Genomic DNA, 27,274 nt, shown 5'->3' on the forward strand with positions numbered 1-27,274 from the left:
GAGGGTGGGGGTATGAGTTGGCATGCAGGTGGGGTGGGGGGGATGAAGTAGTGAAGATGAGACTTACCAGAGTCCATTCCTCCACCGACTCCTGCGAGGCCCTCAGGATGCAGGATGTTCAAGACTTGCTCCTCCCATGTTGTAAAATCTGGGGGAGGAGGTGGGGGTCCGCCGCCATTCCGCTGTACCGCGATGTTGTGCCTTGATACCATGGAACGCACCTTCCCCCGTAGGTCATTCCACCGCTTCCTGATGTCGTCCCTATTTCTCGGGTGCTGTCCCACAGCGTTGACCCTGTCCACTATTCTGCTCCATAGCTCCATCTTCCTGGCAATGGTGATGTGCTGCACCTGTGACCCGAACAGCTGGGGCTCTACTCGTAGGATTTCCTCCACCATGACCCTGAGTTCAGCATCTGAGAACCTGGGGTGTCTTTGAGGTGCCATGGGGTGGTGTGGATGATGTGTGGGGTGGAGTGTGTAGTGATAGGTGGGGTGCTATTTAGTGGTGTGTTGTGTGAGGTGCGTGGAAGTTCTGTGGGTATTGGTATTGTGTGCCTGTGGATGCTTGGTAGTTGACTGTGGTGTCTCTCTCTCACCTTCTCTCTGAATTTCTGGTCGTAGGGGTTTGTGGGTGATGTGGGTGTGTGTTTTATATTGTATTGGGTGTGTGGGAGTGGTGTGTGTATGTGTATCAGGTGTGTGTATTTCGAATAGTCCAATGTGGTTGTGTTTTGTACGAGTATGTGTATTTGGACCGCAGCGGTGTGTACCGCCAATAGAATACCGCGGTTGAAAGACCGTCGCGTGGATTCGTGGGTCGTAATGGCATGGGCGTATTTCTGTTGGCGTGACAGTGGAGGTTTGGTCATCGCCAGTTTATCGCTGATCTTTGGTGTGGCGGACTTTTGTGGATGTCGGAATTTTGGCGGTTTGCCTGTTGTGGGTCAGAATGACCGTGGCGGTTTACCGCGACCGCGGCGGTGTATGGCGGTCTTCTGACTGGCGGTAAGCGGCTTTTACCGCCGAGGTTGGAATGACCACCCATGTCTTCTGCAGCCACTACTTCAAGTGTTTAACGAAGCATATGATCGGTTACAACTACCGAATTCAATGTGCAAGGCCCTAATAGTGGTACTCCCCAAACCTGGCCGCGACCTCCTTGATGTTCGTTCATACCGCCCTCTCTCCTTGCTCAACTCAGATTGTAAACTATTAGGTCAGATCTTACCAAATAGACTGCTCCCCTTCCTGCCAGGACTGATCCATACAGATCAATTGGGGCTCATACCCGGAAGAAGTACTTTCTTAAATATTAGAAGATTACTTTGTAAAATACATAATGTAAACCGCGAAGAGGCAGTGGCCCTGTCGCTAGACATAGAAGAGCTGGGACTATCTCATTGACACTCTCGGAGCGATGGGATTTGGCCCAGGATACATCAGGTGGATCAAAACACTGTATGCTAAACCCTCAGCCCGGGTAAAAACTGGGCAGGTCATTTCCACCTCATTCCCAATAGGGCAAGAGACTAGACAGGGCTGTCCTCTATCCCCTCTATTATTCGCAATTGCTATGGAACCGCTGGCTGCCAAATTACGCACGCAAGCGCAGATATGGGGCATCCCGGAACTAGATACATACCACATCATCTCCCTATATGCGGGCGATGCCCTAATATATCTGCGTAATCACCCTATCTCAATGACTGGGGTGATGGTGTTACTTGATACTTTTGCATCCATCTCTGGCCTCCGAACCAACTGGTCCAAATCATGTATTTATCCTCTCTCCCTTATACCTTCGGAACACCGGGCGGCCCTACCAGTTTATCAATTGCCATGGTGCTACTCCAACTTCAAATATCTAGGGGTACAGATATATCACTCAATAGACGATCTCAGGGAAGGCAATATAGGCAGGATTTTACGATCAACCCGCGGCTCCCTACCTTTCTGGGTATCGCTCCCTCTGTCACCTATGGGGCGAGTCAGCATAGCCAAAATGCTTACTCTCCCGAGATTCTTAGATTATTTTATGGCGCTCCTGATAACCCTACCGCATTCATTCTTTAAATCCCTGCACTCGCTGCTGACAGACCTACTCTGGGGAAGAGATAGACGCAGAGTGGCACTGTCTACAACACAATATCCACAAGTTGATGGAGGACTGGGCATGCCTAATCTTGAATTATATTATGCGGCTGCCCAACTGCAATGGCCGGCTGTCTGGCTTGGTGAGGCCCCATCAGTAAAGCGCAGAATAATAACTGACACGCTGGCTCCATGCTCAATACTTACCTGGCTGCTGGATAGCACTAGTCGTCCACATTCCGGGGCCATTCTACTTGACGTTGCCACACAATGCTGGCAAAGATGCGTCCAAGGCAGAAACACCCTGATGCCATACTCTCCTTTGGTCCCATTGTTACAGTTACTGGGTGCCCAAATAATAGTGAAACATCATGATATGCGCGGCATAGGACTAATGAACACAGGTGAATCCTACTCGGACTCCGCACTAAGGTCACTTGGGGAACTTATGGAAACAACAGGAACAGGTATAGGTGCTTTTTTAACATACTGAGCAATTAAACACTTGCTTGTTAATACATGGAAACAGGGTAACACTGAGCCACAGGAGTCGCTACTACTTACGTTGATCCTTACAACTGGTACCTCTAAAGGCAGTATATCAAGGCTATACAAATTACTGTTGGTTGAAACCTGACCTGAATTATCTCATGCTAAGGCCCTTTGGGATGCGGCTCTCCCTTCCCCATTATCTCCAAGTGCCTGGTCCTCTGCATTATCAATGGTTAAAAACATTTCGCGCAATGCCAGGCTTCGCTACACTCAGTTTAACTATATACACCACACTTACTTATCCCCGTCCCGCATTAAACGTATATACCCCGGTTCAGACCGGATGTGTCCTAGTTGCACGCTGCCAGCAGCAGACTTTTACCACATTGTGTGGAGTTGCTCCCCAATGAATCACCGACACTATAGCAGACATCACAGACCATAATTTGATTCTAACACCAGAATCTTGCTTACTGAGTTTACGCTGTCGCGCCAAAGGAGACAAACACTTACATAAATTAATCAATCTAGCCTTCATAGTGTTTAAACGCCAGATAGTCACACATTGGAAGGCTTCACACGCTTCAGAATACACTAATTGGTTACGTGATTTCTTGAGGTGTTCCCATGCGGAGGCTCAAACATTACGTCAGTTAAAACACCAAGGGTTGATTCGGGGAGGTGCTGAGATATGGGATGCCTTCATTGTCGGCATAGAGGCGAAAAGTGATGTATACCCACCTTGAACTATATACTTTGTGATGCTGTATTCCTTATGTTTCCCTATCTAATGTTTGCATACACGTTGCAGTAGATAAATTATGTACCTTGTCCACTTCGTATTGTGAGGCTCACGCACATTAGATGCCTTGACATAATATAAAATGTGCTATATTAGCAGACAGTACACCCACTCTGGGCTGCCCCGCTTTCGGTGTACTGTATGATCCAACATGCCAGCCTATCTATACTTGATTATATTTGATAACAAGTCTTCTCCCCATTCACCAATGTATGTAATTTATCGTCTCCTTATCCTAGTTGTAGGTAAATTGATTTGTCTCTAGAACCCTATAATCCACACAATAGATATTAATGTGAATTAGTTTAATAGTTCAATGTTCTGTTGTATTTCACAGTACAATAGTAAAAGATACGCAATGCACTGTAGAAATGTTGTATAGTCGCAGATGTAATTCTTATTGCTTATTTATCGCATAAATGTACTGATGTTCATTGATATGTTTAATAAACAGATAAAAAAATCAAATAAAAAAAACATAATCCAATCTTGACATGCTTAGTGAATGGACCACTGGTTTCCTAACATGAAGCAGAAAGGAGAAACAACAATTTCATTAGGGATCTAAGTATGATAAAGCAAGATGCTATTACTAGTGAAAAGTGTGCTTTAAAAGACAGCTGACAATCAAATTTGACTCCTAGATTCCAAACTACAGGTAGTGGAGGTGGGGGGGAGGCAGAGATGGGTGCCAGTAATTCTCCCACCTTGAAGAGTATAGGCCCCAAACAACAATATCCCAGGCTTATCTGGATTGCATTGTAAATTGCTAACTTGCATCCAATTAAGCAGCAAAATCAGGCAAAGGTTAAAGGACTTTAAGGAGCACGAAGTCTGTTTTCAAAGGAGAAGAACAGCTGTGTGTCATCCTCAAAAGAGATGATCTCCACCCCACATTCTAGTCCTGGGGGGCAGCTGGGCCATGTAGAGATTAAACAAAGTAGGGCTCAGAAATGTGCCCTGTTGCACCCCAAGAGTAGGAGACTTGAGCCGAGATTTACTAAGGTTTTGCATCTGGTTTGGGTTATTTATGTAACACAAACACAACAAAAAATATTTTTCGAAATTTACAAACTGATGCAAATTGGTATTCACATTGATTTGTAAGGACAAATGCTGCTTTGAGTTACTTAGCATCAAGGGGGCATTATATGAGTGGTACATGGGCATTGCCATGCAACCACCCATGCTTTTTTACACAAAGCCCTATCTACTAACATTAGTACACAGAGTTTTGTGCCAAGCAATATTGTTGCTGGAAAGCATGTTTTAAAAGGAAAAATGTTTTCATTTCTCCTTTCTTTTGTGACTTTGCATGTGTGCTGCACTGTACAGCACACATACAAAGAAGGAAGCATGTTAAAACCTATCTAGGTATAGTATTTTGTACTGGAAGGGCACCCATTTGTATGTGTTCCCACAGCCTGGATACCAGCCAATGATTTTGCCACACACGGAGCTTGGTATTACACGTCTTTATTCGGCTGCGTGTAACCGCAAACTCAACATTCTAAACCTGCATTCACTTTACCATATTCTAACACTTATGTCACAGTTCTATGGAGTCCATCAGGAGCCAAAAGGGTCCGTTAATAATAACTTGCACGACACTACACCTTTCAGTACAAAAGCTATGTGAGACTGCTAGCGAAGGTGTCTTAATAAAAATTATTAATGAGTGTTTATGTATTTTGAATAATAATTTATTTAGAAAAAGTAATAACGCAGAAAATAATGCACGGATTTGAAAATGTGATCACAAAGAATGGCCATCAATGTTAACAGCATGTACTAATCAATGATTAAGTATTATGAAATGTTGAATATATGTTGGACTAATGCAGTAATATGTCATATAAGGGTTATGAATTTAGCTTTAGCTTTATTAATTGTGGGCCTTAACTTAGCGAGTGTCTTGGCCTACTTGCCAGGCCGCAAGTAAAAACTGTATTTCTTAGCGTTTAATAAAAATGTTGTCCAAAGTGAATTAAACGGTGAAATGTCTATTGTATAGTTTAAATATGCTCATAATGGAAGCTTTTCGTATGAACTGACATTTAGGAGAGGATGTTCTTGCTAATGCAACATTTTATGTGTAATGTGTGTGAGACTGGCTTTCCCAGGCAAGAACAATGAAGATACTGACTAGAGTAGAAGCTGCAACAATATTGTTACCTGACAAGCCGGATGATGAGGACATCGCAAGATGAACCAATCAACAATATGAGAACGGAGAAATAGTAGAATTCATAAATTTGGAATTTTAGTTTTATTGGACAGAGTGCGAAGATATGATTAACTGACCAATAGGGAATTAGGGGATAGTTTAAACAATTTTGACTTAAAGACACTGCACAGTGAGAAGACGGACATTCTGCCTTTGCCTTCAGGGGGGCATTCATTCTGAGAGAAGACAGCTTACTGCCCATATTTTTTCCTGACCGAAAGATTATTAATTTCTTATGTGCCTTTACTAGAGACATGCTTAACTTTAATGCTTAATGATTTTGCCCTTTAAATATTCTGATGCTGAAGCCTGACGCTTTGCTGATCGACTGATGTCCTGAGGATAGGTATATTACGAACTGTGATTACCGTGCATATTTGCTTTTTCTTTCTAGGTACCAACTGTGCTGTTTTGATAGAACCATAGTTAGATGTTTTTCCAAATTCGTGTTACTAAATTGTTTTGCATGAAGCCCAACATGCGGATGCTAATTTGATGTTAGTTAAGTATTATCACTAATGAATTATGATAAAAGGGACTAATGCTTGATGAATTTCTCTGCTAAACTTTATGTACTTCATTTCGTTGACGCAGCTGACTTTGCTATTGATTTGCACCATAACCTTAGAATGTGTTGTAGTTCAAGCTTTGATTAGATTGCGTTTCTGACGCCGCTTTGGACAACCAGTTTTTTTTCTGTATGTGTTTCATTTGATTTTGAGATTAATCTACATGACCTTAGCATTGTAAATATAGGGAAATAAACATTCTAAACTTTACTAAAGGTGTGGTTATTCATGACTAAAAGGTCATGGTGCATGATAATTACTGACTCCATTGATTATTGATTTTATTGATTACTAATGATTGTTGATTATTGTGTAGTGATTATTGATTATGTACTGGATCTATGGTAAGAACATCTTAATTGCGAGTCAAAGGGTTAATTGACCTATTTGCGTCCCCTTGTAAGTTTACTTATTAAGTTCAGGCGCGCTAACAGGACTCACAAACGCACCCTTGCACTATGGCTCAAAGTAGTGTGTGTGGCATTCAGCAACAACATTCTGCACTGGTCCTTGGGACAGGGTAGGAGAGTGACATATTTCTGTAGACATGGCACTCTCCTGCTTGCTCCCTGTCACACATTGCAGCACAGTATTTTTGGCTGCTGTGCTGTGTTGTATGACAGTTTTGTAAATATGCATCCTGGTGTCTGAAAAAATGGAGGCTACTAGACATCTTATCCTCTATTCTCTGACAATGTACAAATTTCAGTAAATAAAAACAATGAACTGTAATGGGTCCCAGGCGATCCCTAGTGCCTGAGATCAGTTCAAGCATTCCTTTCATTCCTGCATTGTTTGTTGCATTCAATAGTTTTTCCTGGACTCTTTAGGCTGTAATTTCACATGATGCCTTTGGTATTTAGTGGTTATGTCAGGATATGTGATATGTATGTCCCTGGCATAGTGTGGTGGCATTCTAGTTAAAATATAGGTGGTAACTAAAATAGACTATGTTTGAAGTTGTGCGTCTTTTTACCAACATCACACTTATTGTACTTTACATGTCACCGGAGTAAAGACTCATGTAACATCACATTTTAGGGTCACACGATGTTAAGGGACATATTTATACTCTGTTTGCACTGGATTTGTGTCATTTTTTTTAATGCAAACCCGGTGCAAAGTTAACTCCATATTTATATTTTGACTCTAGATGGGTCTAGCATCAAAATATTGGAGTTAACGTCATTTTTTGCCTGCGGAAAACTACCTTGCGTCAATGAAATGCAAGGTAGGGGTTCCCAGGCAAACAATGACTCTAAGGCCTTTTTGTCTTATTTATTCTCCCATGCAAAATTCACGCACGGGAGAAGGAGGGCCTTAAATAATGGCACTAAGCCTGTTTAGCGCCATTATTTAACGCCTGGGTCAGGGCAGGCATTAGGGGACCTGTGGGACATTTTCCATGTTCAGAGGCCATGGAAACAGCCCACAGGTGCCCTTTCCTGCACCCAGGGACACTCGCACCCACACCTGGAGGACACCTAAGAATGGGGAGACCCATCCCAGGTAAGTCCAGGTAAGTTTTTAAAAAAAAAATTAAAGTGCCATGGGGGGCCTAACTTGGGACCCCCTACATGACACTGTGCCCAATGGCCATGCCCAGGGGACATAAGTCAGACATTGGGCAGGGGGGCATGACTCCTGTCTTTACTAAGACAGGAGTCATGTCCATGGGGGTTGTGCGTCAAAAAATGACGCTAGTCAGGTTAGAGTCATTTTTCTGACTAACCTGACTAGAGCCATTCTTTGACGCACAACCTCCTGTTTCCCCTACACTTCCCCCACCCGGTTAACGTCATTTATTTTGATGCTAATAGTGGCCAGGAATGGCGATAGCAGGCGGTAAACATTTTGACACAAAGCTGCGCTAACGCAGGTTTGCATCAAAAAGTACAAATCAGGGCCTCAATGCTTTATCACTTCCTGTTATAGGTCAAGTGGTATGTGCCACTCATGGTTTCCTTGGCAACTTTGGTGAATTCACGTTTATGTCTGAACCACTTGAAATTAACATACAACCCCTTTCGAGCACTGAAAAGATGAAGAACAAGACCCTGTAGCTCATGCAAAAGGTATCATGGCTAACATTCAGGGCGAATGCTTGGGCTTGCAAAGAGAGATCTACCTTACTGGTAAGACATACGCTAACTATTATGTTAAAGGTGATGACTCGAGGTAGGTGCAACTGCACCCCCTAAATTGTAGGCTAAAATGGGCAAATGCAGTTTACCCTTTTTAGGAGGTTGATAAATCTGGCAGGTTTTAAAGTGAAAATCACTGTACCCAAAAGACATTCAAAATTAAAAGGAAGCAAAGCAACAATAAGTAAATCAAATCATTAATAACATGCATTAAATGCACAGAAACAACACCAAATAAACATAAAATGGACTATACAATGCGGGTCTATTGAACTTGCTTAGATGTGCACACAGAAGCAAATAGTTTTGGAAATGACATCATAGGTAAACACCCTACAAAGTCCTAAATGACACGCAGAAGTACCAAGTGAAATGCACAGCATCTATCTGTGTTGGAAGTTCAGTCTTCCTGCACTGAAGGTCTATGTGCATATGTTTCATAGATTTAAGATCTTGGGCCATTTTGAGCACAGCAGAAATCACTTCAGGGGCACAAACAGCCCAATCTTTAATAGCAACTACAACAGACAGACCACTCCCAACCTCTCATAATAGTACTTAAAAGGAGTGCTTCGAAAGCACCTTAGTTGTTACAGGTGTAGTCAAGAGGAGTTCATTTTTGTTCTAATATAATTTTAAACAGTGTGTAACCATACACCTTTGGATGACTGGTAGAAGTCATGGAAGCCTAAGAAAAGCCTGGGTGAGTTTTATGTTTGTCAAGTCAAATATCACCCTCATATAAGTCGGCTACATATAGAAGTAGGGTTCCAGTTGGTGAAGCAAATTCGCCTGATGCACATATAAATATTGTCAAGAAGAGGGGGCAGAATGGAGCCCTTGGAGATGCTGCTGTTGAGCAACTCAGGTTATGTGCAATAAGGAAGCATGGTCACAGTTTATGTTCAGTCTTTGAGGAACTATTTTAACTAATTAAGGACGGATTCTGTGATACCCATTTTCAAAAGGATATGCCATGTTCAATGGTATCAAAGGCTGGCAAGAGATCTAATATAATGATATTCCCCAACACCACCTTCATTGACCAGTGCGGGGATCTCAGTCAAGTTGTCAGTTTACAAGAAGAGACACACCACTCATCAGGTAGAAATCATGCCTGTACCTCATAGGTCAATGGATCTTTGACATTGACTGAGATCAGTCAGGAGCTGTTCATAACATTAAATTGCCATAACAATCTCTAGTCTATTTAGTATATTGTTAGTCAATAATGAAAGTTTGGTATGAATTAAAGGGTTTTATTAAAAAACTATTTTAGTATTTCATCTTTATTAGTTTTTTCAATAATCAGAATAAGTAATCAATTGGGCATAATAAACACATTAAGCACATTCCATAAAGAAAAGAATCTCTAGGAATGTCAATCTCAGAAACCCATAAAGAGCTCTGAGTTCGAGAGAGAGACTATAAGCATAAAGCTTCACCATTAACATTATCTCAATAAATCAATAAAAACAGAACCTCTCTCTGAACTTGAAAGCAAATATGGTATCTCTTCTGCTTCCATTCCTAAACATTAACTTCTACAAAATGTAATTACACAATATATATCCACTCTTACACAGGCACACTCTCCCACTCCTAATCTACTATCCAACCAGCTTAACCTTTCCCAACCTGTTAAAGCATCTTATTTATATAAGCATCTTCAGTACACCCCTCCCACTCACCCTAAATCTAACATTGAATCAATGTAGGAATCAAAACTACAAAGATCCTTTTTGATATCAAACCTGAAATTTAGCTTGGTCTAAAATCCACGACACTTCCTGCAGCACTACGCAAACCATATACTACTTTTATAATATACTGTTTCTAACCCCAACTTCTCTTCACAAATACAATCTAAATATAGAGAATACACACTGGATTTGTATAACAACACCTGGTACACATATGCATATGTTTTTTCACTGCACATCCATTCACATTTTCTGGTTAGAGGTGTGGAATACAATTTCAAAATTATGCTCTATTCCTTTTCCCTTTGAAATTCAATGTATTTATTGAAGAAGCTCCTACCACATTTGGATTGGCAATAACAAATGGGTACATTTGTAGACTTACTTATTGACATTGCTTTCCAAATAATGACATCCAGCTGGAAGGATGCTACTATGGTTACTTTTACCTTATGGTGAAGCTCATCGACATAATCACAGACCCTGTACAGCGTCTGCTAGCTCCACGCAACAACCTATTGTGAAGGATCTCTTTTGGTCACCTCTAACCAAATATATAAACTGAAAGTCTGTTTGGACACATTTTTAACATTTCAGACTCTATGAATTACTCTTTTTTATTATATTCAGTACTGTAACACAGTACATTTGCATTAATTTGACTTGATTGAAAACCACTCAGCATACCTTGATTTGATAATCTTATTAATAGCTAGTTATAAGTAAGGTTGTATGATTGTATTGCTTTTTTTATTTCCTTTCCTTCTTTCTTTCTCCTTTTTCTTTCTTCTTTCATTTTCTTTTTTCTTTTTCACCCTCTCATAAAAAACACAAAAATATAAATTGCTACATCATTACAGTACTATATTGCATAGTTCTATTATTTGCCTATGGCTAAATATTGCAATTTGTATTCATGTTCTTCACTGTATTCTAAAATATTGCCTAATATGTGTTCAAACTATTGCCTAAATCCATGGATATGTTTTGTATGTACCTCTTGCTGATATAATTCACATAAAGCTTTTTCAAACTAAAAAAAAGCTGAACCTCTTGAAGAGAGGTTCAAGAAACTCAGTAGAGTCTCATAGCATGGAAAATGGCATGAGCAACAAAGGAGAATGCTCTGTGAATGGGAGAGGTACAGGGAATGTAGTAACCTACTCTGGGAACAGGCACTATTATAGACAACACATATTTTCAATGTTGCTGTTCATCATTTCTTCTTTCTTCAGCCAGTCAATCATTTTTCAATGTTCTCCTGGGAACAAGATCACTCCTCGCCTTCTCACCAGGAACACAATGAACTTAAGCAGCAGTGTTGAATGAAACAATTGCTTATCAAATACAATGTTTCTTCTCTTACACTTTCTCTTAATTCATTCTCCTTAGAAATGCTGTACCTTTGTGAACTTCTTCATTACCTCACTAAATAACAAATCTTCTTAATTAGTTAACAATGATCTTTGTGTGAGTAGCAAGATTTGAAGAATCAAATGAAAACATTTATGCAACTACTATTTATTATGAAAAACATGTCCCTGGAAAGGTCAGGAAATTAACAATTTGTGTTGTCAGCATTCTTTAGTCATGTCAGCTAGTCAAATAACATTGCTTTAACTGTTTAGGCCTAGTACAAGTAAAAACGGTTGCCCACTACAATTTTTGCATTTAAATGCATTTATTTCCATTAAAGCCGATACGTTAATTTTGCACATTACTTCACTTTTTTCCTTGACATTGCAAAATGCATCAGCAACCCCCCGTCCCTGATGGTTATTAAACAATCACAATTTCTTCAAAAGCGAATATTTCAAAGTTCACTCTCATCCTCAGTTGAGTCTTTCCTCTTTCACTTCAGACTCTCAGATTCCTTTGACCGCTTATATTTTTGATTGATGTGATCATTTAATTCTAATTCCCTCTGTATCTGTTTGTTTCTGTCTCTGCTCCTCCTCTTTTCAAGATAACATTTGATACCTTTGTAAAACAAACACACAACATCAGTATAAGGGCTATAATTGCTTTAATATCCCTCTCCCTACTGTTGTAAACCAATTGCCTTTAGCTGAAACTCCTTTACCTAGCTAGCTTCTTCTTCAATAGAAACATCAGTGTTACTTTGTTGTTGAAATTCCAGGAATTTGTTTTGGTGCGACTGTCTATGGTTCTTCACCCCTTTCTCTTTTTGGCTGTTGTGTCTCTTGTGGTATTGCTCCTTACAGTTGCACAGCTTGTGGTGGTACTGTCACCAGTGGTCCTGTTTCTGGCTCAAAGAACACTGTTTCTTCACGTGGACTTCTTACTCTCTGAATGTGTGATGCATGCACCCATTTTGGTAGCCCAGCACAATTAGCAGCAGCATTCGTTATGAGGATGACCTGGAAGGGGCCTTTCCATCTCGGTTTCAAATATGTCTTTCGCACATACTTCTGTATCAGGACCCAGTCACCGGACTTAGGTCATGGCACTGGTCTTGATGCGGGTTTCCAGTGGCAGCTTCAAACTGTCGAGAAACAGAATTCACTGCATCAACCAATCCCTTGCAGTAATTGAGTATCATGTCATCTGTAATGTTCACAAGTGCATTTGCAGGTCCAGCAGGCAATCTCATTGGATGCCCCATTAGGATTTCATGTGGCAATAATTCTGTCTTCCTGGTATGTGTAATTCAAAGACTCATCAACAACAAAGTGAAAGCATCAGGCTATTTCAGTGAAGTGGATGCACAGACTTTCACCAATCATAAGTTTATTATTCCATTCAGCTGTTCAACTATCCCTGATACTTCTGGACAACGACTACACTGTAATCCCTGCTCCATTTGTAAAGAAGCACACATCATCTTCAGGACTTCATTATCCCACAATCTTACTCCAGAGAAACCAGTAAACCAACTGTTGCAACTGTAGTTTCGCTAAAGTGAGTATGTCATTCCTCTTTGTTAAGTAGACTTCCACCCATCAAGAAAAAATGCACACTATAACTGGGACATATATCAGCCCATTAAAAACAGCATCTCAATGAAGTACATTTGTATCTTGTTGAAGGGAACACATGATCTTTCTATATGAGTTAGTGTTACTGGTGTTCTTTTCCTTACGTTCGTCGCTGGTATGTCACACATCGATGGCACAATTCTTCTGCACGCATCCTAAATCTGGTGTTAAACCAATGCTGTCTGAATCATCTCACCATTGCATCTCTCCCTAGATGTTTTGGGACATGGAAATGTAAACTGTCATGCAACACTGGTTATCCATCTGCTGAAATCCAAATACAATTTGCTTTTTTCCCCCCTTTCTGCTCTGATCAAACCCTGCTCTTTCTGTCTCTGAAGCATCTTCCTGCAATCTCTTGAACTCTTCCATTGTATGAGTTACTGACAACAACACTAAAAAAGCAGTGTCCTCTTCAGATTCATGTGTTTAAGCCCCATTAAATGTGAAGGCCATAAGTGCACAACATCATGCAATATCATCCTCAAATCTGTTTCCAACTGTGACATAATCATTGCCGTGTTGGTGAGCTGCACACTTGAACACTGCACCTTCTGTAGGCATTTGTAATGCATAAAGCAATTTTCTTATATGTTCTCCATCTCGGATGGGGGTATCATGAGGTAATGAAATCCCTCTGTGACCACACTATCGAAAGTCATGGACCACACTAAAGTCATATTGACTATCTGTAAATATAGTCACTCTCAGTTGGGCTGACAGACTGCAAGCTCTTGTAAGGGCAATCGGTTCTGAAACTTGTGCTGAGGTAACACTTCGAAGCCATGAAGCTTCCACAACCTCTTGAATTGTATAGACAGTGTGAACTGCTCTAAAGGTACCTTAATTGTTTCTCAGACATGAGCGATCCACAAATATTGCATAAACAGTCTCAATCAAAGGTTTATCTTTTATATCTGGCCTTGACTTGGTGCATAAATCCAAGACATCTAAACAATCATGTTCAACCTCCCCATCATCAATTTTATTTCAAGGAAGGGGCAACTGAGTTTATGGATTTTGAAAGAACATGGGTCATTAGTTGTGTGGCCTGCACAAGTAATCAGTCCACATTCGTCCTCCACTGGGAACCAAATGCCCCATTATAGCGATTGACTCTCACAGGGTAGTGAAGCAAAGTAGTCCAAGGCCTACTCGAGGGAGGTGGTGTGGGATAGCAATCTCTCATTCACAGATACCGCAATAATAACACTCAATAAATATTTGTCCAGTCTGTGCGTTGTGTTTTGATAAAGGAAAAATTACATTTATTACACACAAACCACTCAATACTATGCAGCAATTTACAAATATCCATAAGTGATGGAAATTCTTCTTGGTGACATTGCATAATCACTCTTACCCCCCTCCCAAGGGAGTTCCAGATCAACAAATCACAAGTTGAAAATGCAGTAACTGAATATAACTTTGAATGAATGCTCTTAATATGGTCAATAAGCATGTATCTGTTGAACAGGAATGGTTGTCATAGTCATTATTTCATTACAGCATTCACCAGTGGCAACATTCATACATGTGGGAGTGATTTGGGTACTCAACATGCCTTTTAGTGTGAATAACATAACTTTATCCTAAAGGGCATCACATTTATAATTACAACACTATGCAATTACAGTCTCTCACCCCTAGAGAGTGTATGCAGTATACACTTTTAATAACCTTCAGAAAAAGTACTGGCATTTAAACAAAGTCCCTAAAAGACATCACTTTTATAACTACACAAGTGTATGATTACCTTCTTTAACCCCAAGAAGTGGTTTGGCAACATGAAAACTCGTACTGAACCACTTTAGGCCACAAGGTCTGTAGCCATAGTTTTTTATCCTAGAGGATGCAGCACTCCCGGCTGTACAGCAAAAGCTTCAGCCTGGGGAGTGCTTGAAAACCCATCAAAAGCCTTGAGAGGTTATCCTTTTTAAGTCCCATCAAACTTAGAAAGGGGACTTTTGACCTCTTTGGAGGAAGGCTGCACTGCTCCTTCTGCTCCCCCCACACTTGTAGATCCTTTTGGTGGCGACACCATTCTCCTGGGGCCACTTTGAGGCAAACAATAGTGATTCTCCCTACCAAATTGCAGCCAGGCCCTTTAGGGTATTATGCAGCACTCCTTAGTGACCAAAGTAAATTTTAGAGTAGCGGCTCTCCCACTTTGCCGGGGAGAGCCATGCCAGTTTCCTTTTGTTCTTTTTAACCTTTTGCTGCGTGGCTTCACTTGGCACTGTGTGCCCTGGGGCATCCTGCATGCATGCATGCTGTCTCATTGAAGTACAGCTTGTGGAGCCACTCCCGGCTGTCCTCGCGGGCCCCCGTGCAGGCAACACTCTCACATGCTGCCGTGGGAGTCGGCAGCAGTTTTTAGGTGGGCATACATGGCCTGTGTAGCTGGGCTTCCAGCTCCCCCCAGAAACAGATGTGAGGAGCAGGAAAGGCAGACCACGCGGGGAAGTGCAGCAGCACTCCCCCTTCTTCCTGGAAACCATTGGGGCCCAGCGATGGGGTCCTGGGTCCACTCCCTTTTGCGAGGAAGCTCAACGGTGCTCCCTCATCCCGTTGGTTTCTCTGGCTCCATGGATGGGGTACTGGGCCCCCTCCCGCCTTTGCAGGGGAGTGCAATGGTGCTTCTTCATCCCATCAGCTTATCTGGACTTAGGGATGGGGTCCTGCTCCCCCTCTTCAGAAAAAGGGGGGTGCTACGGCACTCCGCCAAGGCAAGCTCCTCTTCAGGGTACAAGGATGGGGTCCTGCTCCTCACCGGGAAAGAGCAACAGAGGTAGCTTGCATTTTTCCTGTTCTGGGGGCCACTCTGTGCCCTGGCTCACCCCGGAGGTGTGTTGAATTACGGCAGTGGAGCCCCGCATGCTTCCTTGCCAGTTGGGCAAAAGGTCAAATGTCGTGCACTTTTAAATGGCCATAACTCGGCCCCATTGTGGCGATTTTGATTATTTTGGTCTCATTTTGCTCCTGGTGGTGATCCCTAGCCATCTTGGGCAAATTCCTCAGGCCTCCTGGCATGAAAGATGATGAACTTCGCAGGGATCTGTCTTCACTGGCTCCTTGTCCCAGCATTTCTCTTTACTTGTCCACTGGACTTCTCTCCTTCAGTGCACATAGCCCAGTCTGTCCCCCAACTGGTCCTCAGGAGGTGTGAGGGAACCAGCGTCCCTGGTCCTGGAGGAGCCCCCCACTGGTCCTGGGGTCAAACAGAGGCAGAGTCCTTAGTCTAGATGGCAGTCAGGGGGCTCTTCCTTCCAACTGCCTATGAGGTCAGCCTCCGATCCCAGTATCCAGCAAAAAAGCACAACCAAGAGAGAGGTTTCTCCTCTGCACAAGACCTTTTAAGTGAATTGTGGGAATGTGCAGCAGAGATGCACATTGGGCCTATCCAGATGTGCCACATCAACTCTTCATCCCTATCCTAGCCTCTCTGCATAATTTTCTGGGATAGCTCAAAATGGCATCACAAGCAGTCATTTGCCACATGTGCTCTGAGGGTCTCAGCTCCACCCTTCATTAACATCACTGCCGAGGCCTTCCCCAGTAAATCTTCAGGTTTAATGTCTTTCAGAGAATGCCTGAAACATATTATACATATATAGATATATGCAGATCATTTAATCAATCAACTCCACTCGTAAAAACACGTATACAAAAATTGAAATATTAAATACCATTTAAAAAAATTAAAATACATTTCTACAACAATCAATCGCTGACAACAAGACTATGGGCCTGATTACAACTTTGGAGGAGGTGTTAATCCGTCCCAAAAGTGACGGTAAAGTGACGTATTTACCACGAGCCGTTTTACGAGTCCATTATATCCTATGGAACTCGTAATACGGCTGGTGGTATATCCGTCACATTTGGGACAGATTAACACCTCCTCCAAAGTTGTAATCAGGCCCTATGTCTCCCCAAAAAGTTCACATGATTCACAGGTGGACATACAACTCCTCATGGCGGGATGCTTTGTTACTGTCGGGTTAGTTCTTTCACTATGTATGTTTCAGGAAGCACGGGTAGAGAAAATGGGAAAAATGTTGTTTATAAATTATTGGAGAACATAGGCAATCGATGTCGTGACAAAGGCGCTCTGACGCCGAAATGCTTTGACAGTCTTCTTGCCGAATAAAATCTGCAAATAGACGTGGAGTGCTATGGCTTTTTTACTGACAGAGTGGAGTCGAATAATGATTTGATAGCAGCACGGGGCACCTTGCTGTGGATGGCAGATTGGACATTCAGCGAGCCCCCCCGCCAAGTTGGAATGTGAAGGAGCGATGCAGTGAACGGCTACCTGAGGTCACCTTGTGCATAGTGTACAATTATTGGAGCCAGAGCTCCAGATATAATACGAAAGGAGCCACATGAGAGCAGGAAAATTGCAATGAAGATATGGCAGAAGATGAGCTGGCAGCAAGACGGAAGGCGACTAAGGAATTGTTCCAGAAGGCAGGACAGAGTACAAGTGGGACAAAAAATTTGAAAAAGAGTGCTGAAATGCCCCGATATTTGGACCTGCATGGTTTATTAATGAAATTGAAACAACTTTCGAGGGTAGAAGTCTAGAAGTGTTGAGACACAGCTTCACTTCAGAATTATATTGAAGCGGGGAGAATTCCACATGGACTGCGCATTATGATAGTCCTCAGTTATGAAAATCCGCATCCCGATTTCATCAAGGAATGGGTGGAAACTAATATGAGTAGCTCCATGACTATGATAAAAATTCTAGTGAAGTATGCGGATATTGAAAGAAACAATGCTTTAGGTAAAATCAAGGAAATAAATGTGCAATTAAGTAAGCCGCGAGATCAGGAGAAAATTATGAAGTTCAAACAAGAGCTGAAGATACGTTTGCAGAAAGATGAGTAAGGAGTCAAGCAGCAATTTTATTGAGAAGAAGTTGATTATGAACACGGTCAAATTTACATATTTGCATGAAGATATGAGACAATATCGAGGCAGCGGATTGGCAAGGTGAATCAATTAAGGCAAGTGGTCTCACACAGTGATGTGAGCTCTGATCCTGGTTCAGAAGTGGAGGGTGAACGCGGAGAAGATGGAGGGTTACATATATCCATAGTGGATAAGTTTTGTTTTTTAAGGATCGACAGGCAAACCAACCTTAGACCAAGAGGGCCACAATGACTCCCAGGAGGAGGAGACAGTGGAGAGGAGGAGGAGGCAATGTACATAGAGGACGGACAACTCGCAGCAAACAAAAGTATTAATATCTGATAACACTGTAATGAATTTAACTGTTTATCTTTATCTCCTGATGGTGAGTAAGTATTAGCATTGTGTTTATCATTTTGCCCCAGAGCAGGTTTTAATTATGCACAGTCTTGGATAGATCTGTATAAATTTGTTTGTAAATTGCATTTGAAAAAAACATTTTGCCATGAAATTAAGTCAGACAAATAAGGAGAAAGAAAGGCGGACACCCGCTGGACATGTTACAAGTACTTGACTTGGAAAACCTCAATGATCTGATTGTCTTTGGGGAGGAAGGAGATTAGATGGTGTTAGCGGTAGGTAAAGAGCAGATTCTATTAATGTTGGATTTGGAAGAAGGAGGTAATACTGATTTTAGACCAAATTCAAGATTCATCCCCCCAAGTGTCCATGATAATAGAGTTTTTTATCCTGAATCTACGTTTACAGAAATGAGGAGAATACAAATGAATGGTAAAAAGGGAGGGAGATTTGTTGATGAACATAAAAAATTCAAGCAGGTAACGGACAAATGGGCAAATAGAGATGATTGTGATTCGGACATCTGAAAAAGGGGGTAATGTGGTGATTTGGATTAAGACACCATACATGAAAGAGGCTTAAAACCAATAGAATGATGAGCAGTGTTATATGGGAATTGGTAAGGAAGTATATGAGCAAATGAAACGTGATTTTTTTTAGGAACTGAAAGAATGGAGATATGTTGAATTATCAATTGAGGACGAATATAGGTTTTTGAGAGTTGATGAACCTGTAATACCGGTCTTCTTTCTGATTCCGAAAGTGCATAAAGATGCTAATCATATATATATTTCAGTGCCAAATATGGGCCAAAGTTTCAAAATGTAGTATTGAAGAAATCCTCTTTCATACAGGCAAGATAGATAGCCAGAAGGGAGGAGAGAAAGTGGTTGTGGTGAGGTTTATAACTACGTACAATGAGAAGCACCCACAGTTAAGAAGAGCACTTAGAAGAAACTGGCATTTGCTGAAGAATAATGTGGTTATTGGTAAGGATTTTAGGAATGGATCTCAAATTACTTTTTCGAAAAGCAAAATCTATGAGGAATTACATAGTGAGAAGTGAAGTGATGAATAACAGAAATACTTGCTCTGTCGCCAGACTTGGATTTAGTCAATGTTTTAAATGCAAAGCGTGTGAGAATGGAAAAATATATTACTGAGCTGAAAACTCCTTTTGGTAAGAGCATAAAAATAAGGATGGTGTTGAACTGTAAGACGACATTTGCAGTACATACTCTGTTCTGCCCTTATCCTAAAGTATAGGTGGGAAGTACAATCCTCCCAACCCATAAAAGAATATTAAATAATTTGCAAGCAATAAAGAATAATAATGTTACGTATCCTGTTGCTCGAAATTTTCATAATGAACATGCAGGAGATCATACCCAGTTACTTTATAGTGTAATCGACAATATGGAGAGAAGAATGAGAGTAGGGGTTAGAGAGAAAGAGTTACGACAGATGGACTCTAGATATATTTTATAATTAGATACAATGAATCATTTGGTCTAAATACAGAGGAGGAGATGTATGTCCACCTGTGAAGCATATGAACATTTTAGGCTGACATAGTCTTGCTGTTACCCATTGCTTGTTGTAGAAATGTTTTTGATTTTTTTAAAACAAGTTTTTTAATATTTCACTTTTTGTATATTTGTTTTCATAGGGACGGTACAGAGAAAAGCATGGTGTCACGGGCAGTAGGGAGAGTTTTTTATTTTTATTTTGACTGATTTTTGACTAATCATCATAACATATAGAAGGGAAATGAATGTGTTAGGCTCACTTGGGCACTATGGTGAATAATTTAATTGAGGCAAAAGACTGAACTTATTTGTGGTACGTTAGTTGTATTGGAAATGAACTCCATGATATATATGAATTGATAATGGTTTTTATAGCGTAAATATTGCAGATGGGAGGGGTTTCAAAATGGCTGATATCAACCTGAAATAAAATGCTGATTGGTAAGATTATATTGTGATATGAGTTTGATTTGTATTGAATTAATATGTTTGCTCTGCCCACCGTGAAAACAAATTGAGCTAAATGAAGATGAAAAAATTAGAAAAATGATACACTACATAACATATTAATATAAAAAATGGAAATATAAATGTTATTTGTGTTTCATTGTACACTTTTCCTATCAGTATTGAAGAAAATTCTTAGGATATATATTTATCTGTTATGAATGATAAATCTTTAAGGATCAATAAGTCATTCCAAGATGGTGGGATGCTTTGTTACTGTTGGGTTAGTCCTTTCACTATGTTTGTTTCAGAAAGCATGGGTAGAGGAAATGGGAAAAAGTTTGGTTATAAATTACTGGAGAATGTATGCAATCAATGTTGTGACAAAGGTGCTCTAACACCAAAACGCATTGACAGACTTCTTGCCAAATAAAATCTGCAAATACATATATATTGTTGTCACTGAGATATCTACAAGTTTTCTCTTGGGGATCATTTATCCCCCAAATCACCCCAGAAGTATAAAAAGGTGGGTTATTAATCACTATATAGAATCTGTTCATCAGGTCTATAGAAAACCAGTGTCACACTAATTCTGTTTCCTTTTAGATTAATCTATTGTGCACCTTCAATTTCTGATACACACTAGTCATACGAAGGAGGGGACAGAAGGTACCATGACAATATGACCTATACATACCATAGATTGCAGGTTCCTTATGAACCCCATGGACTGATCTTCTTTTGTCTTTCTTGATTTTTAGAAAGAGTAAGGGGCGAGGAAGATGAGGTGACCAGAGCAACAGCCCAGTGACACTACCAGGCTCTTTTGTCCTCTCTTCCCTGGGGATCAAATTAGACTCTCACTGTATTGAGCCTTTTTGGCTTACAGAAAGTTGGGAACTTACTTTGTGATGCATTTCACTCCTGTGAAAAGATCCGGGTGACAGTCTGACAGCTCCATGTTGCCCTGTGCATGCCATGCTGAGCTGCCATTTGATGGGCTATCACAGATCTCCATGGAAACTGATCATTGACACTATGCATTGAAACAAGGCAAATTGAGGCACTGCGTTTCATGGTATGGAGAGGTCAGAAGTCCACCATGAACAAGAAGACATAACGGTTTTCCTGGGTCTCCTTGCGCTGATGTAGGGCAGGTGGACTAGCACCAACACAGGCACCCTTGCAGCATGGTGCATGGGTCTGCAGAGTGCTGACCTCACTATCAAGGCCAGCGAGAGCCAGATAGGGCAGGGGTCTGTGGTGTGCTTCGGACACCAGTAAGGGAGAAGCCACGGGGCACCCCTACAAGTGTTAGAAAGTGGGCATTTTCTTGCTTAACCATTCTGTGCCTCTGCCTGGCTTTGGAGTACACGTCTGGGTCAGAATGATAGTTGGGCTGGTTGTGAATTCACTCTAAGATGTCACACAAAGGGAACTGAGGTATGTCCTGTATATCTTGATCGGTCTTCCAGGGCTAGAGTGGTGGGCGGAGCAGACACTTGCACCTGAATATGGCTGTGCCTGCCCTTACACAAAGCAGACTCCAACCCCCTAAAGTGTGTCTGGGGCAAGGGCAGGAAAGGCAGGATCTTGTGCACTACAAAGACTTTCCTTTGAAGTTTACCGACCTCAAAAGCAGAAATGAGTATAGGTATTGGACCTCTGAGACCACAACTTTGGAATCCTTTTGGACTGAGGACGTTTTGCCAGGAAGAAGAGCTAAATTCTGTAGGTGGGACTGCCACTCTGCTTGTTGCTTCGCTGTGCTGGCCTGCTGCTTGCTTCTTCTGTCCTGGGAGTGAAAGGACTGGACTTTGCTTTTTATATCCTGCTTCCACAGGTTCTCCAAGGGCTTGGACTTAGCTTGCATCCTGTTAGAAGTCTCAGGGACATCAAAGACTTCATGTGCCAGCACCTGGGTTCTCTTGATGAGAGCCTTGACTCACCAAGTGGGGCCAAATCTAGCTCCTGGACCCTTTGGAGTGAGTTCTGGTGTAATCAAGAAGAAACCAAGTACATTGACTCCAGAGTGACTTCGGAACCAGCGCCTCTGTCTGACTCCACCCTGCTGCCTGCACAGGAGCCGTGGCCCTGGCTGAGTACAACAACTGCAACTGATGCCGCAGGCCTGACACCGGCGCAGTGCCTCCGAAGTCCTGCCACAGCATGAGTCCTGTGCTGTGTCCCTGACGACCGGGACACCCCACTCCGACTCCACCGCAACACCTGTGGCCCTGTGGTGTAATCGTGACACCCCGAAGTCGACGCCTCGCATCTTGACCTGCTGGATCATAAAGAACTGATGCCTCGCCATCGACGCCACATCACCTCCCCTGCAACTGTAAGGAACAAGTGCCTCACCTCCCTTGCCTCGCAGTAAGGACCTGATGCCTTATCTCCCCAATAGCAGTAAGGAACCAACTCTGTACCAGCTCCAGCGACTTCACACCTCCCTGGCTCAGTGCAATGTCTTTGCTTCCTCATTGTTTTCAAAGGTACTGTGCCTGGGGTCCGTGCGACTCAGTGGCGGACCCGCACTCCCTTGCGAGTGGCGTTGGACTGTTGGGAACGACTCTGTCAACAACATTGTGATAGCCCTAGTTGGAGCTATTGTGTTTCTAAGCTTTTTACTGAGATCTAATCTTCATTTATAGCTTTGCTTGTGTATATTGGATTTTAGTCATTTTGGCCTTATTTTACTCAGATAAATTTGGGCTATTTCTCTAAACTGGTGTAAAGTACTTCTGATGTGTTTTCCCTGTGTTACTGTGTGTGCAAATACTTTACACATTGCCTTTGAGATACACGTGACTGCTCGTGCCAAGCTACAAAGGGGGCGAGCAGGGGTTATCCTAGATGTGTAACTCCCTTATCCTGACTAGAGTGAGGGTCCCTACTTGGACAGGGTACAAACCACTGCCAACTAGAAATGCCATTTCAAACAAAAGTGAACCACATTCCTCCCACAACTATTACACCCTGGAGGATGAGATTCAGCTATGGTCTCATATCTTATTAAACATTCAAGATTATTATGGGAATGGGCAGTAAAAGTGGTGATGGGATGGGCACTTTTCACCTGGGAATGTAACTTCTAGGACCTATCTGTCTTCCGACACCTCACTGCCACCGTCAATGTCACGTCATGGCGGTAAGGGGCCTGTGAGACCTTGGGTGATTTGTACCCCAACAAAATGTTTATTAGTTTTGAAGCATCACATGAAATATTTGCAGTGGGAGGAGGTCACTGTTTAACCCCTGGTAGTATCACTGATATAACCCGTGAACTGGGGCTTACATTACCCAGCGGCCCCTCCCTCATCACTTATGTTCAGGGCCTTAATGGAGTAGGAGAGACACAACAGCTGATCTCTCAGCTATACATTGCTATGTTGATGGACAAGTCTAAATCATAGTTCCCAGCCAGAATTGCATGGGCGGAGGAACTGGGGACATCAATAGCGGACACACGCTGGCAGAGGATATGTGGATTGGTACGCACTGTATCATCCAACACGTGGTTCAAACTTGTGCATTTTAACTACCTTCACTCCGGTACTTCTACGTGGAATAGACCCTACGAGGAGAAGTGGTTGTCACCTTTGTCCGGAGCAACATGCTTCTTTTCTACACTTGGTGTAGCACTGCCAATTGGTTGTGACTTTCTGGACACAGTGCTGCTACATCTGTGTGGATATTGCAGTATTAGTATACCAAAAGAACCCCTAGTATGCTTATTAGGAGATATTAAACCATGCAAGGATAGGAATCTGACACACAATTCAGTCACTTGGCACTGTTATTAGCAAAGCAAAGAGTAGCCATTACATGACTAGGACAAATGGGCTACATGGAGGGTGGGTAGAAAAGAGAAGTGACGGAATGGATGGTAGCGGAAGAGGTCCAACTGAGAATGTTCAGAGGAGATGACAAGAAGACTGAAGACTTGCAGATGTGTGAAACATTATTGATGAACTTTGAGGTGGGATAGGGAGCCCCCGAAGAACACGATGGATGAGGAGGGGTGAAGGCATGAGATGATATGACTGGATCCTCCACACCTCGACAGATGTGAATGGGAATCATACAAGTGGAGATTACAGAATAAAAATATTGCTTTCTGAACTGAGGTATTAATACTGGTGTGATTATGAGTAAGATGTGGAACAGGAAAGATGGAACACTGATATGATAGAGGGAGTTAGATTGTATCCAACCCTGATAAGCAAAACATATGAGGGAGAGAAAGAAAAGAAAAGAGACAAGAAGCAAAAAGAGGGAAAACGAAAGGGAACAGATGATATGAGGGAGGTCAGTGACAGTGCTTTCTGGAGACAGCCTTCTAGATGTGCTATTGTCTGAACGTCTTCACCCATTTAATGAGACTCAGGAGGAGGGTGGAAATGGCATAGGTGGTAGGGAAAAGGTTGTGTTCGCTACTGCCCCAGCAAACGTGACTCCTATTCCCACTGGGGGTCACTCCGGCTAATGTACATTATAAGCCAAGAAGAGAAGGTTCAGGAATTCATGCTCCAGATGATTCTGCCCTGAACACTGTTGATGCTCTTACTCTCCCAGTTACAGTTGGTGCTGTGGTCTCTATGTACAAGCCTGAAGGCTCAGGAAAGACAACTTTTAATTTGGCTGTCCCGGGTGCAGTTGGTGGATCAAGTAAAGTTGCAGCAAGTCCTGATATTAGAGCATTCATTCCTTTAGTTCCAAAGCACAAGTAATCTATGTGTGGTGAATGCAGATTAGACTTTGAACCTTTCAGGGTTTACTTCTAAAGGGTGTACTTCTAAAGGTACTTACCAGAGAATGCCCACTGCTGGAACACCTGTTTGGGAACAACCTTTAAATCTTAGTAGCTATGCACATGGAGATGCAAATATGTCTAAAATTCATGTAGTAACACAAACTCTTAGTGCCAAGGAAATAGATGAGTGGGCAAAGGCTTCTAATGGTGATACCCCTTCCAGGTAGAGTGTGAGTACACAGTGGAATCAGGGAACAATTCAGTTACTGGAGAGAGCGAATTTGGTAGATGTGGCAAAATTAAAGTTAGAACTAGATTAGATGATTTGCAGGAATTTTGAATTGGCTCATTTAGACACATCATGAGAATCAATAGGTGTTCATTTGGAAGGACCTTATGAGATGTACAGGACAAGTTTAGGACAAACTAGTGGAATTAGTCCAGAGAATTAAGGTAGATTTGAACAAGACCAAAGCTTTTTAGAGAAGGTATGGTGAATGTTTTTATGAAAGAAAAAAACCAATATGAGAATTCCATGGATGAAAAGATGAATTAAAGAATTGATTCAAAACATCTGAAAATGGTAAGAGTTTGATAAATGGGAAGCTCGATGGGTGAGATAAAAAGATCCAAGGAAACCCACAGGGGAACCACCTTCTGTAGTGGGAGAGGGGGGTGTGACACATTTCCAATTGAGAGAAGTGCCTGGTTAAGGCTTTGTAAACGTCCCTTGGAGTAGAGGTGATCTTGCATCATTCACTAATGACTTCTCAAAACTGAGAGAAAAGCTAGTAGAGTGGTACAAGCAAGTTGAGAGATGTATGAAAATACTGCAGGTGTTGTGTGCCGATTTGAACACTCTTTTTGATATTGTGGTTCCAAGTGACTTGTGGGCGGGATGTAAGGTGTCTGTTCAGTGACCTGAATCAGAGCCGCCAAGAAGTCTGGTGACGAAAGTTCCTTGGGCGTTGGTGATGAAAAAATAGCAGGTGATGACATTGTTGAAGTCAAAGCTACCACCCCTAGACATAGATTGGATGCAAACTGATAGGTTGACTCAGGAACCTAAAGAATCAGTTCATGCTTACTATGAGAGATTGTTGTAGGCATTCAAGCAGTATAGTGGAATGGAGACGCTTGAACCCAAGGACATTGGATATTTTGTGTCGAGGTCTGTGACAGGATTGAAACCCAAGATCAGCATGATGATTCAGCAAGACCTGATTTGTTGGCAAAATAAATCGGAAGAAACTGGAGGGGAAGTTGATGGTTACCAAGATGAGCGCTTTTCAGAGGAGTAGTCAGATTCTGCCATTTGTAGGTGGGAATGTTGGTGATATACAAGGAGTATATGAACAGGGACCAAATTCAGTGCAGCGTTGAGATCCAGGAGTCCCAATTGGGCCTAGTGTTTTCTGGCACTGAGTCTTCTTAAAGATGTCAATAGCTTGAAGATGACAACTCCTTGTTATTTCTGCAACAAGTTGGGGCCTTGGAAGAGGGGATCTTTTCTTAAACTAGCTAATCAGCTTGAGAATTCAGGGTTCATACCATCTCAAAAACACAACCCTGCACAAATGCAAAATGTTCAAAATAGAAAGGACAGAATTTCAATGAGCCACAAGTTCCAGTGATGCAGGTTCCAAAACCCCAATGCCACAGCAAAACGGCAATGGTCCTAGACTAAATTCAATGAAGTCCAGAACATGAACATGAACGTGTTTCAAGACAATAATCCTTTCCAACAGTTTCCAATGTTTGAGACACTTGAGAACTATGGTGCTGACCAGACAGACTGACGGTACTTGAGAGGGGATCGAGATTACATACTTGGCACAGTCTCAGAGGTAGACCAGAGTGGTCCATTCATGGACGCTTAAGTGAATGGCTAACCTGTGTCATTTCTCTGTGACACTGGTGCTACTCATTCTACTTTGCGAACAGTAGAAGTCCCAAATCTACCGACCTCTAGGGGAAAATGGTCCAAGTTATAGGATTGACGAATAAACAAATGACAAACCAAGAAACAACAGAAATACCTGTGAAAATAGGATCTTTAGATGAGAATCACCGATTTGTGGTGTGTGATTCCAGCCCAGTAAGTCTTCTTGAAAAGGATGTTCTCTGCAAGTTGAACTGCATCATATATTGTACGCCGACAGGCATAGAGATGCAAACACATGATGAGAATGTCGCCTTTAAATTGGTGAATGATGGATCTTATCGA

This window comes from Pleurodeles waltl, chromosome 5, assembly GCF_031143425.1.
Source record: "Pleurodeles waltl isolate 20211129_DDA chromosome 5, aPleWal1.hap1.20221129, whole genome shotgun sequence".
Classification (NCBI taxonomy): domain Eukaryota; kingdom Metazoa; phylum Chordata; class Amphibia; order Caudata; family Salamandridae; genus Pleurodeles; species Pleurodeles waltl.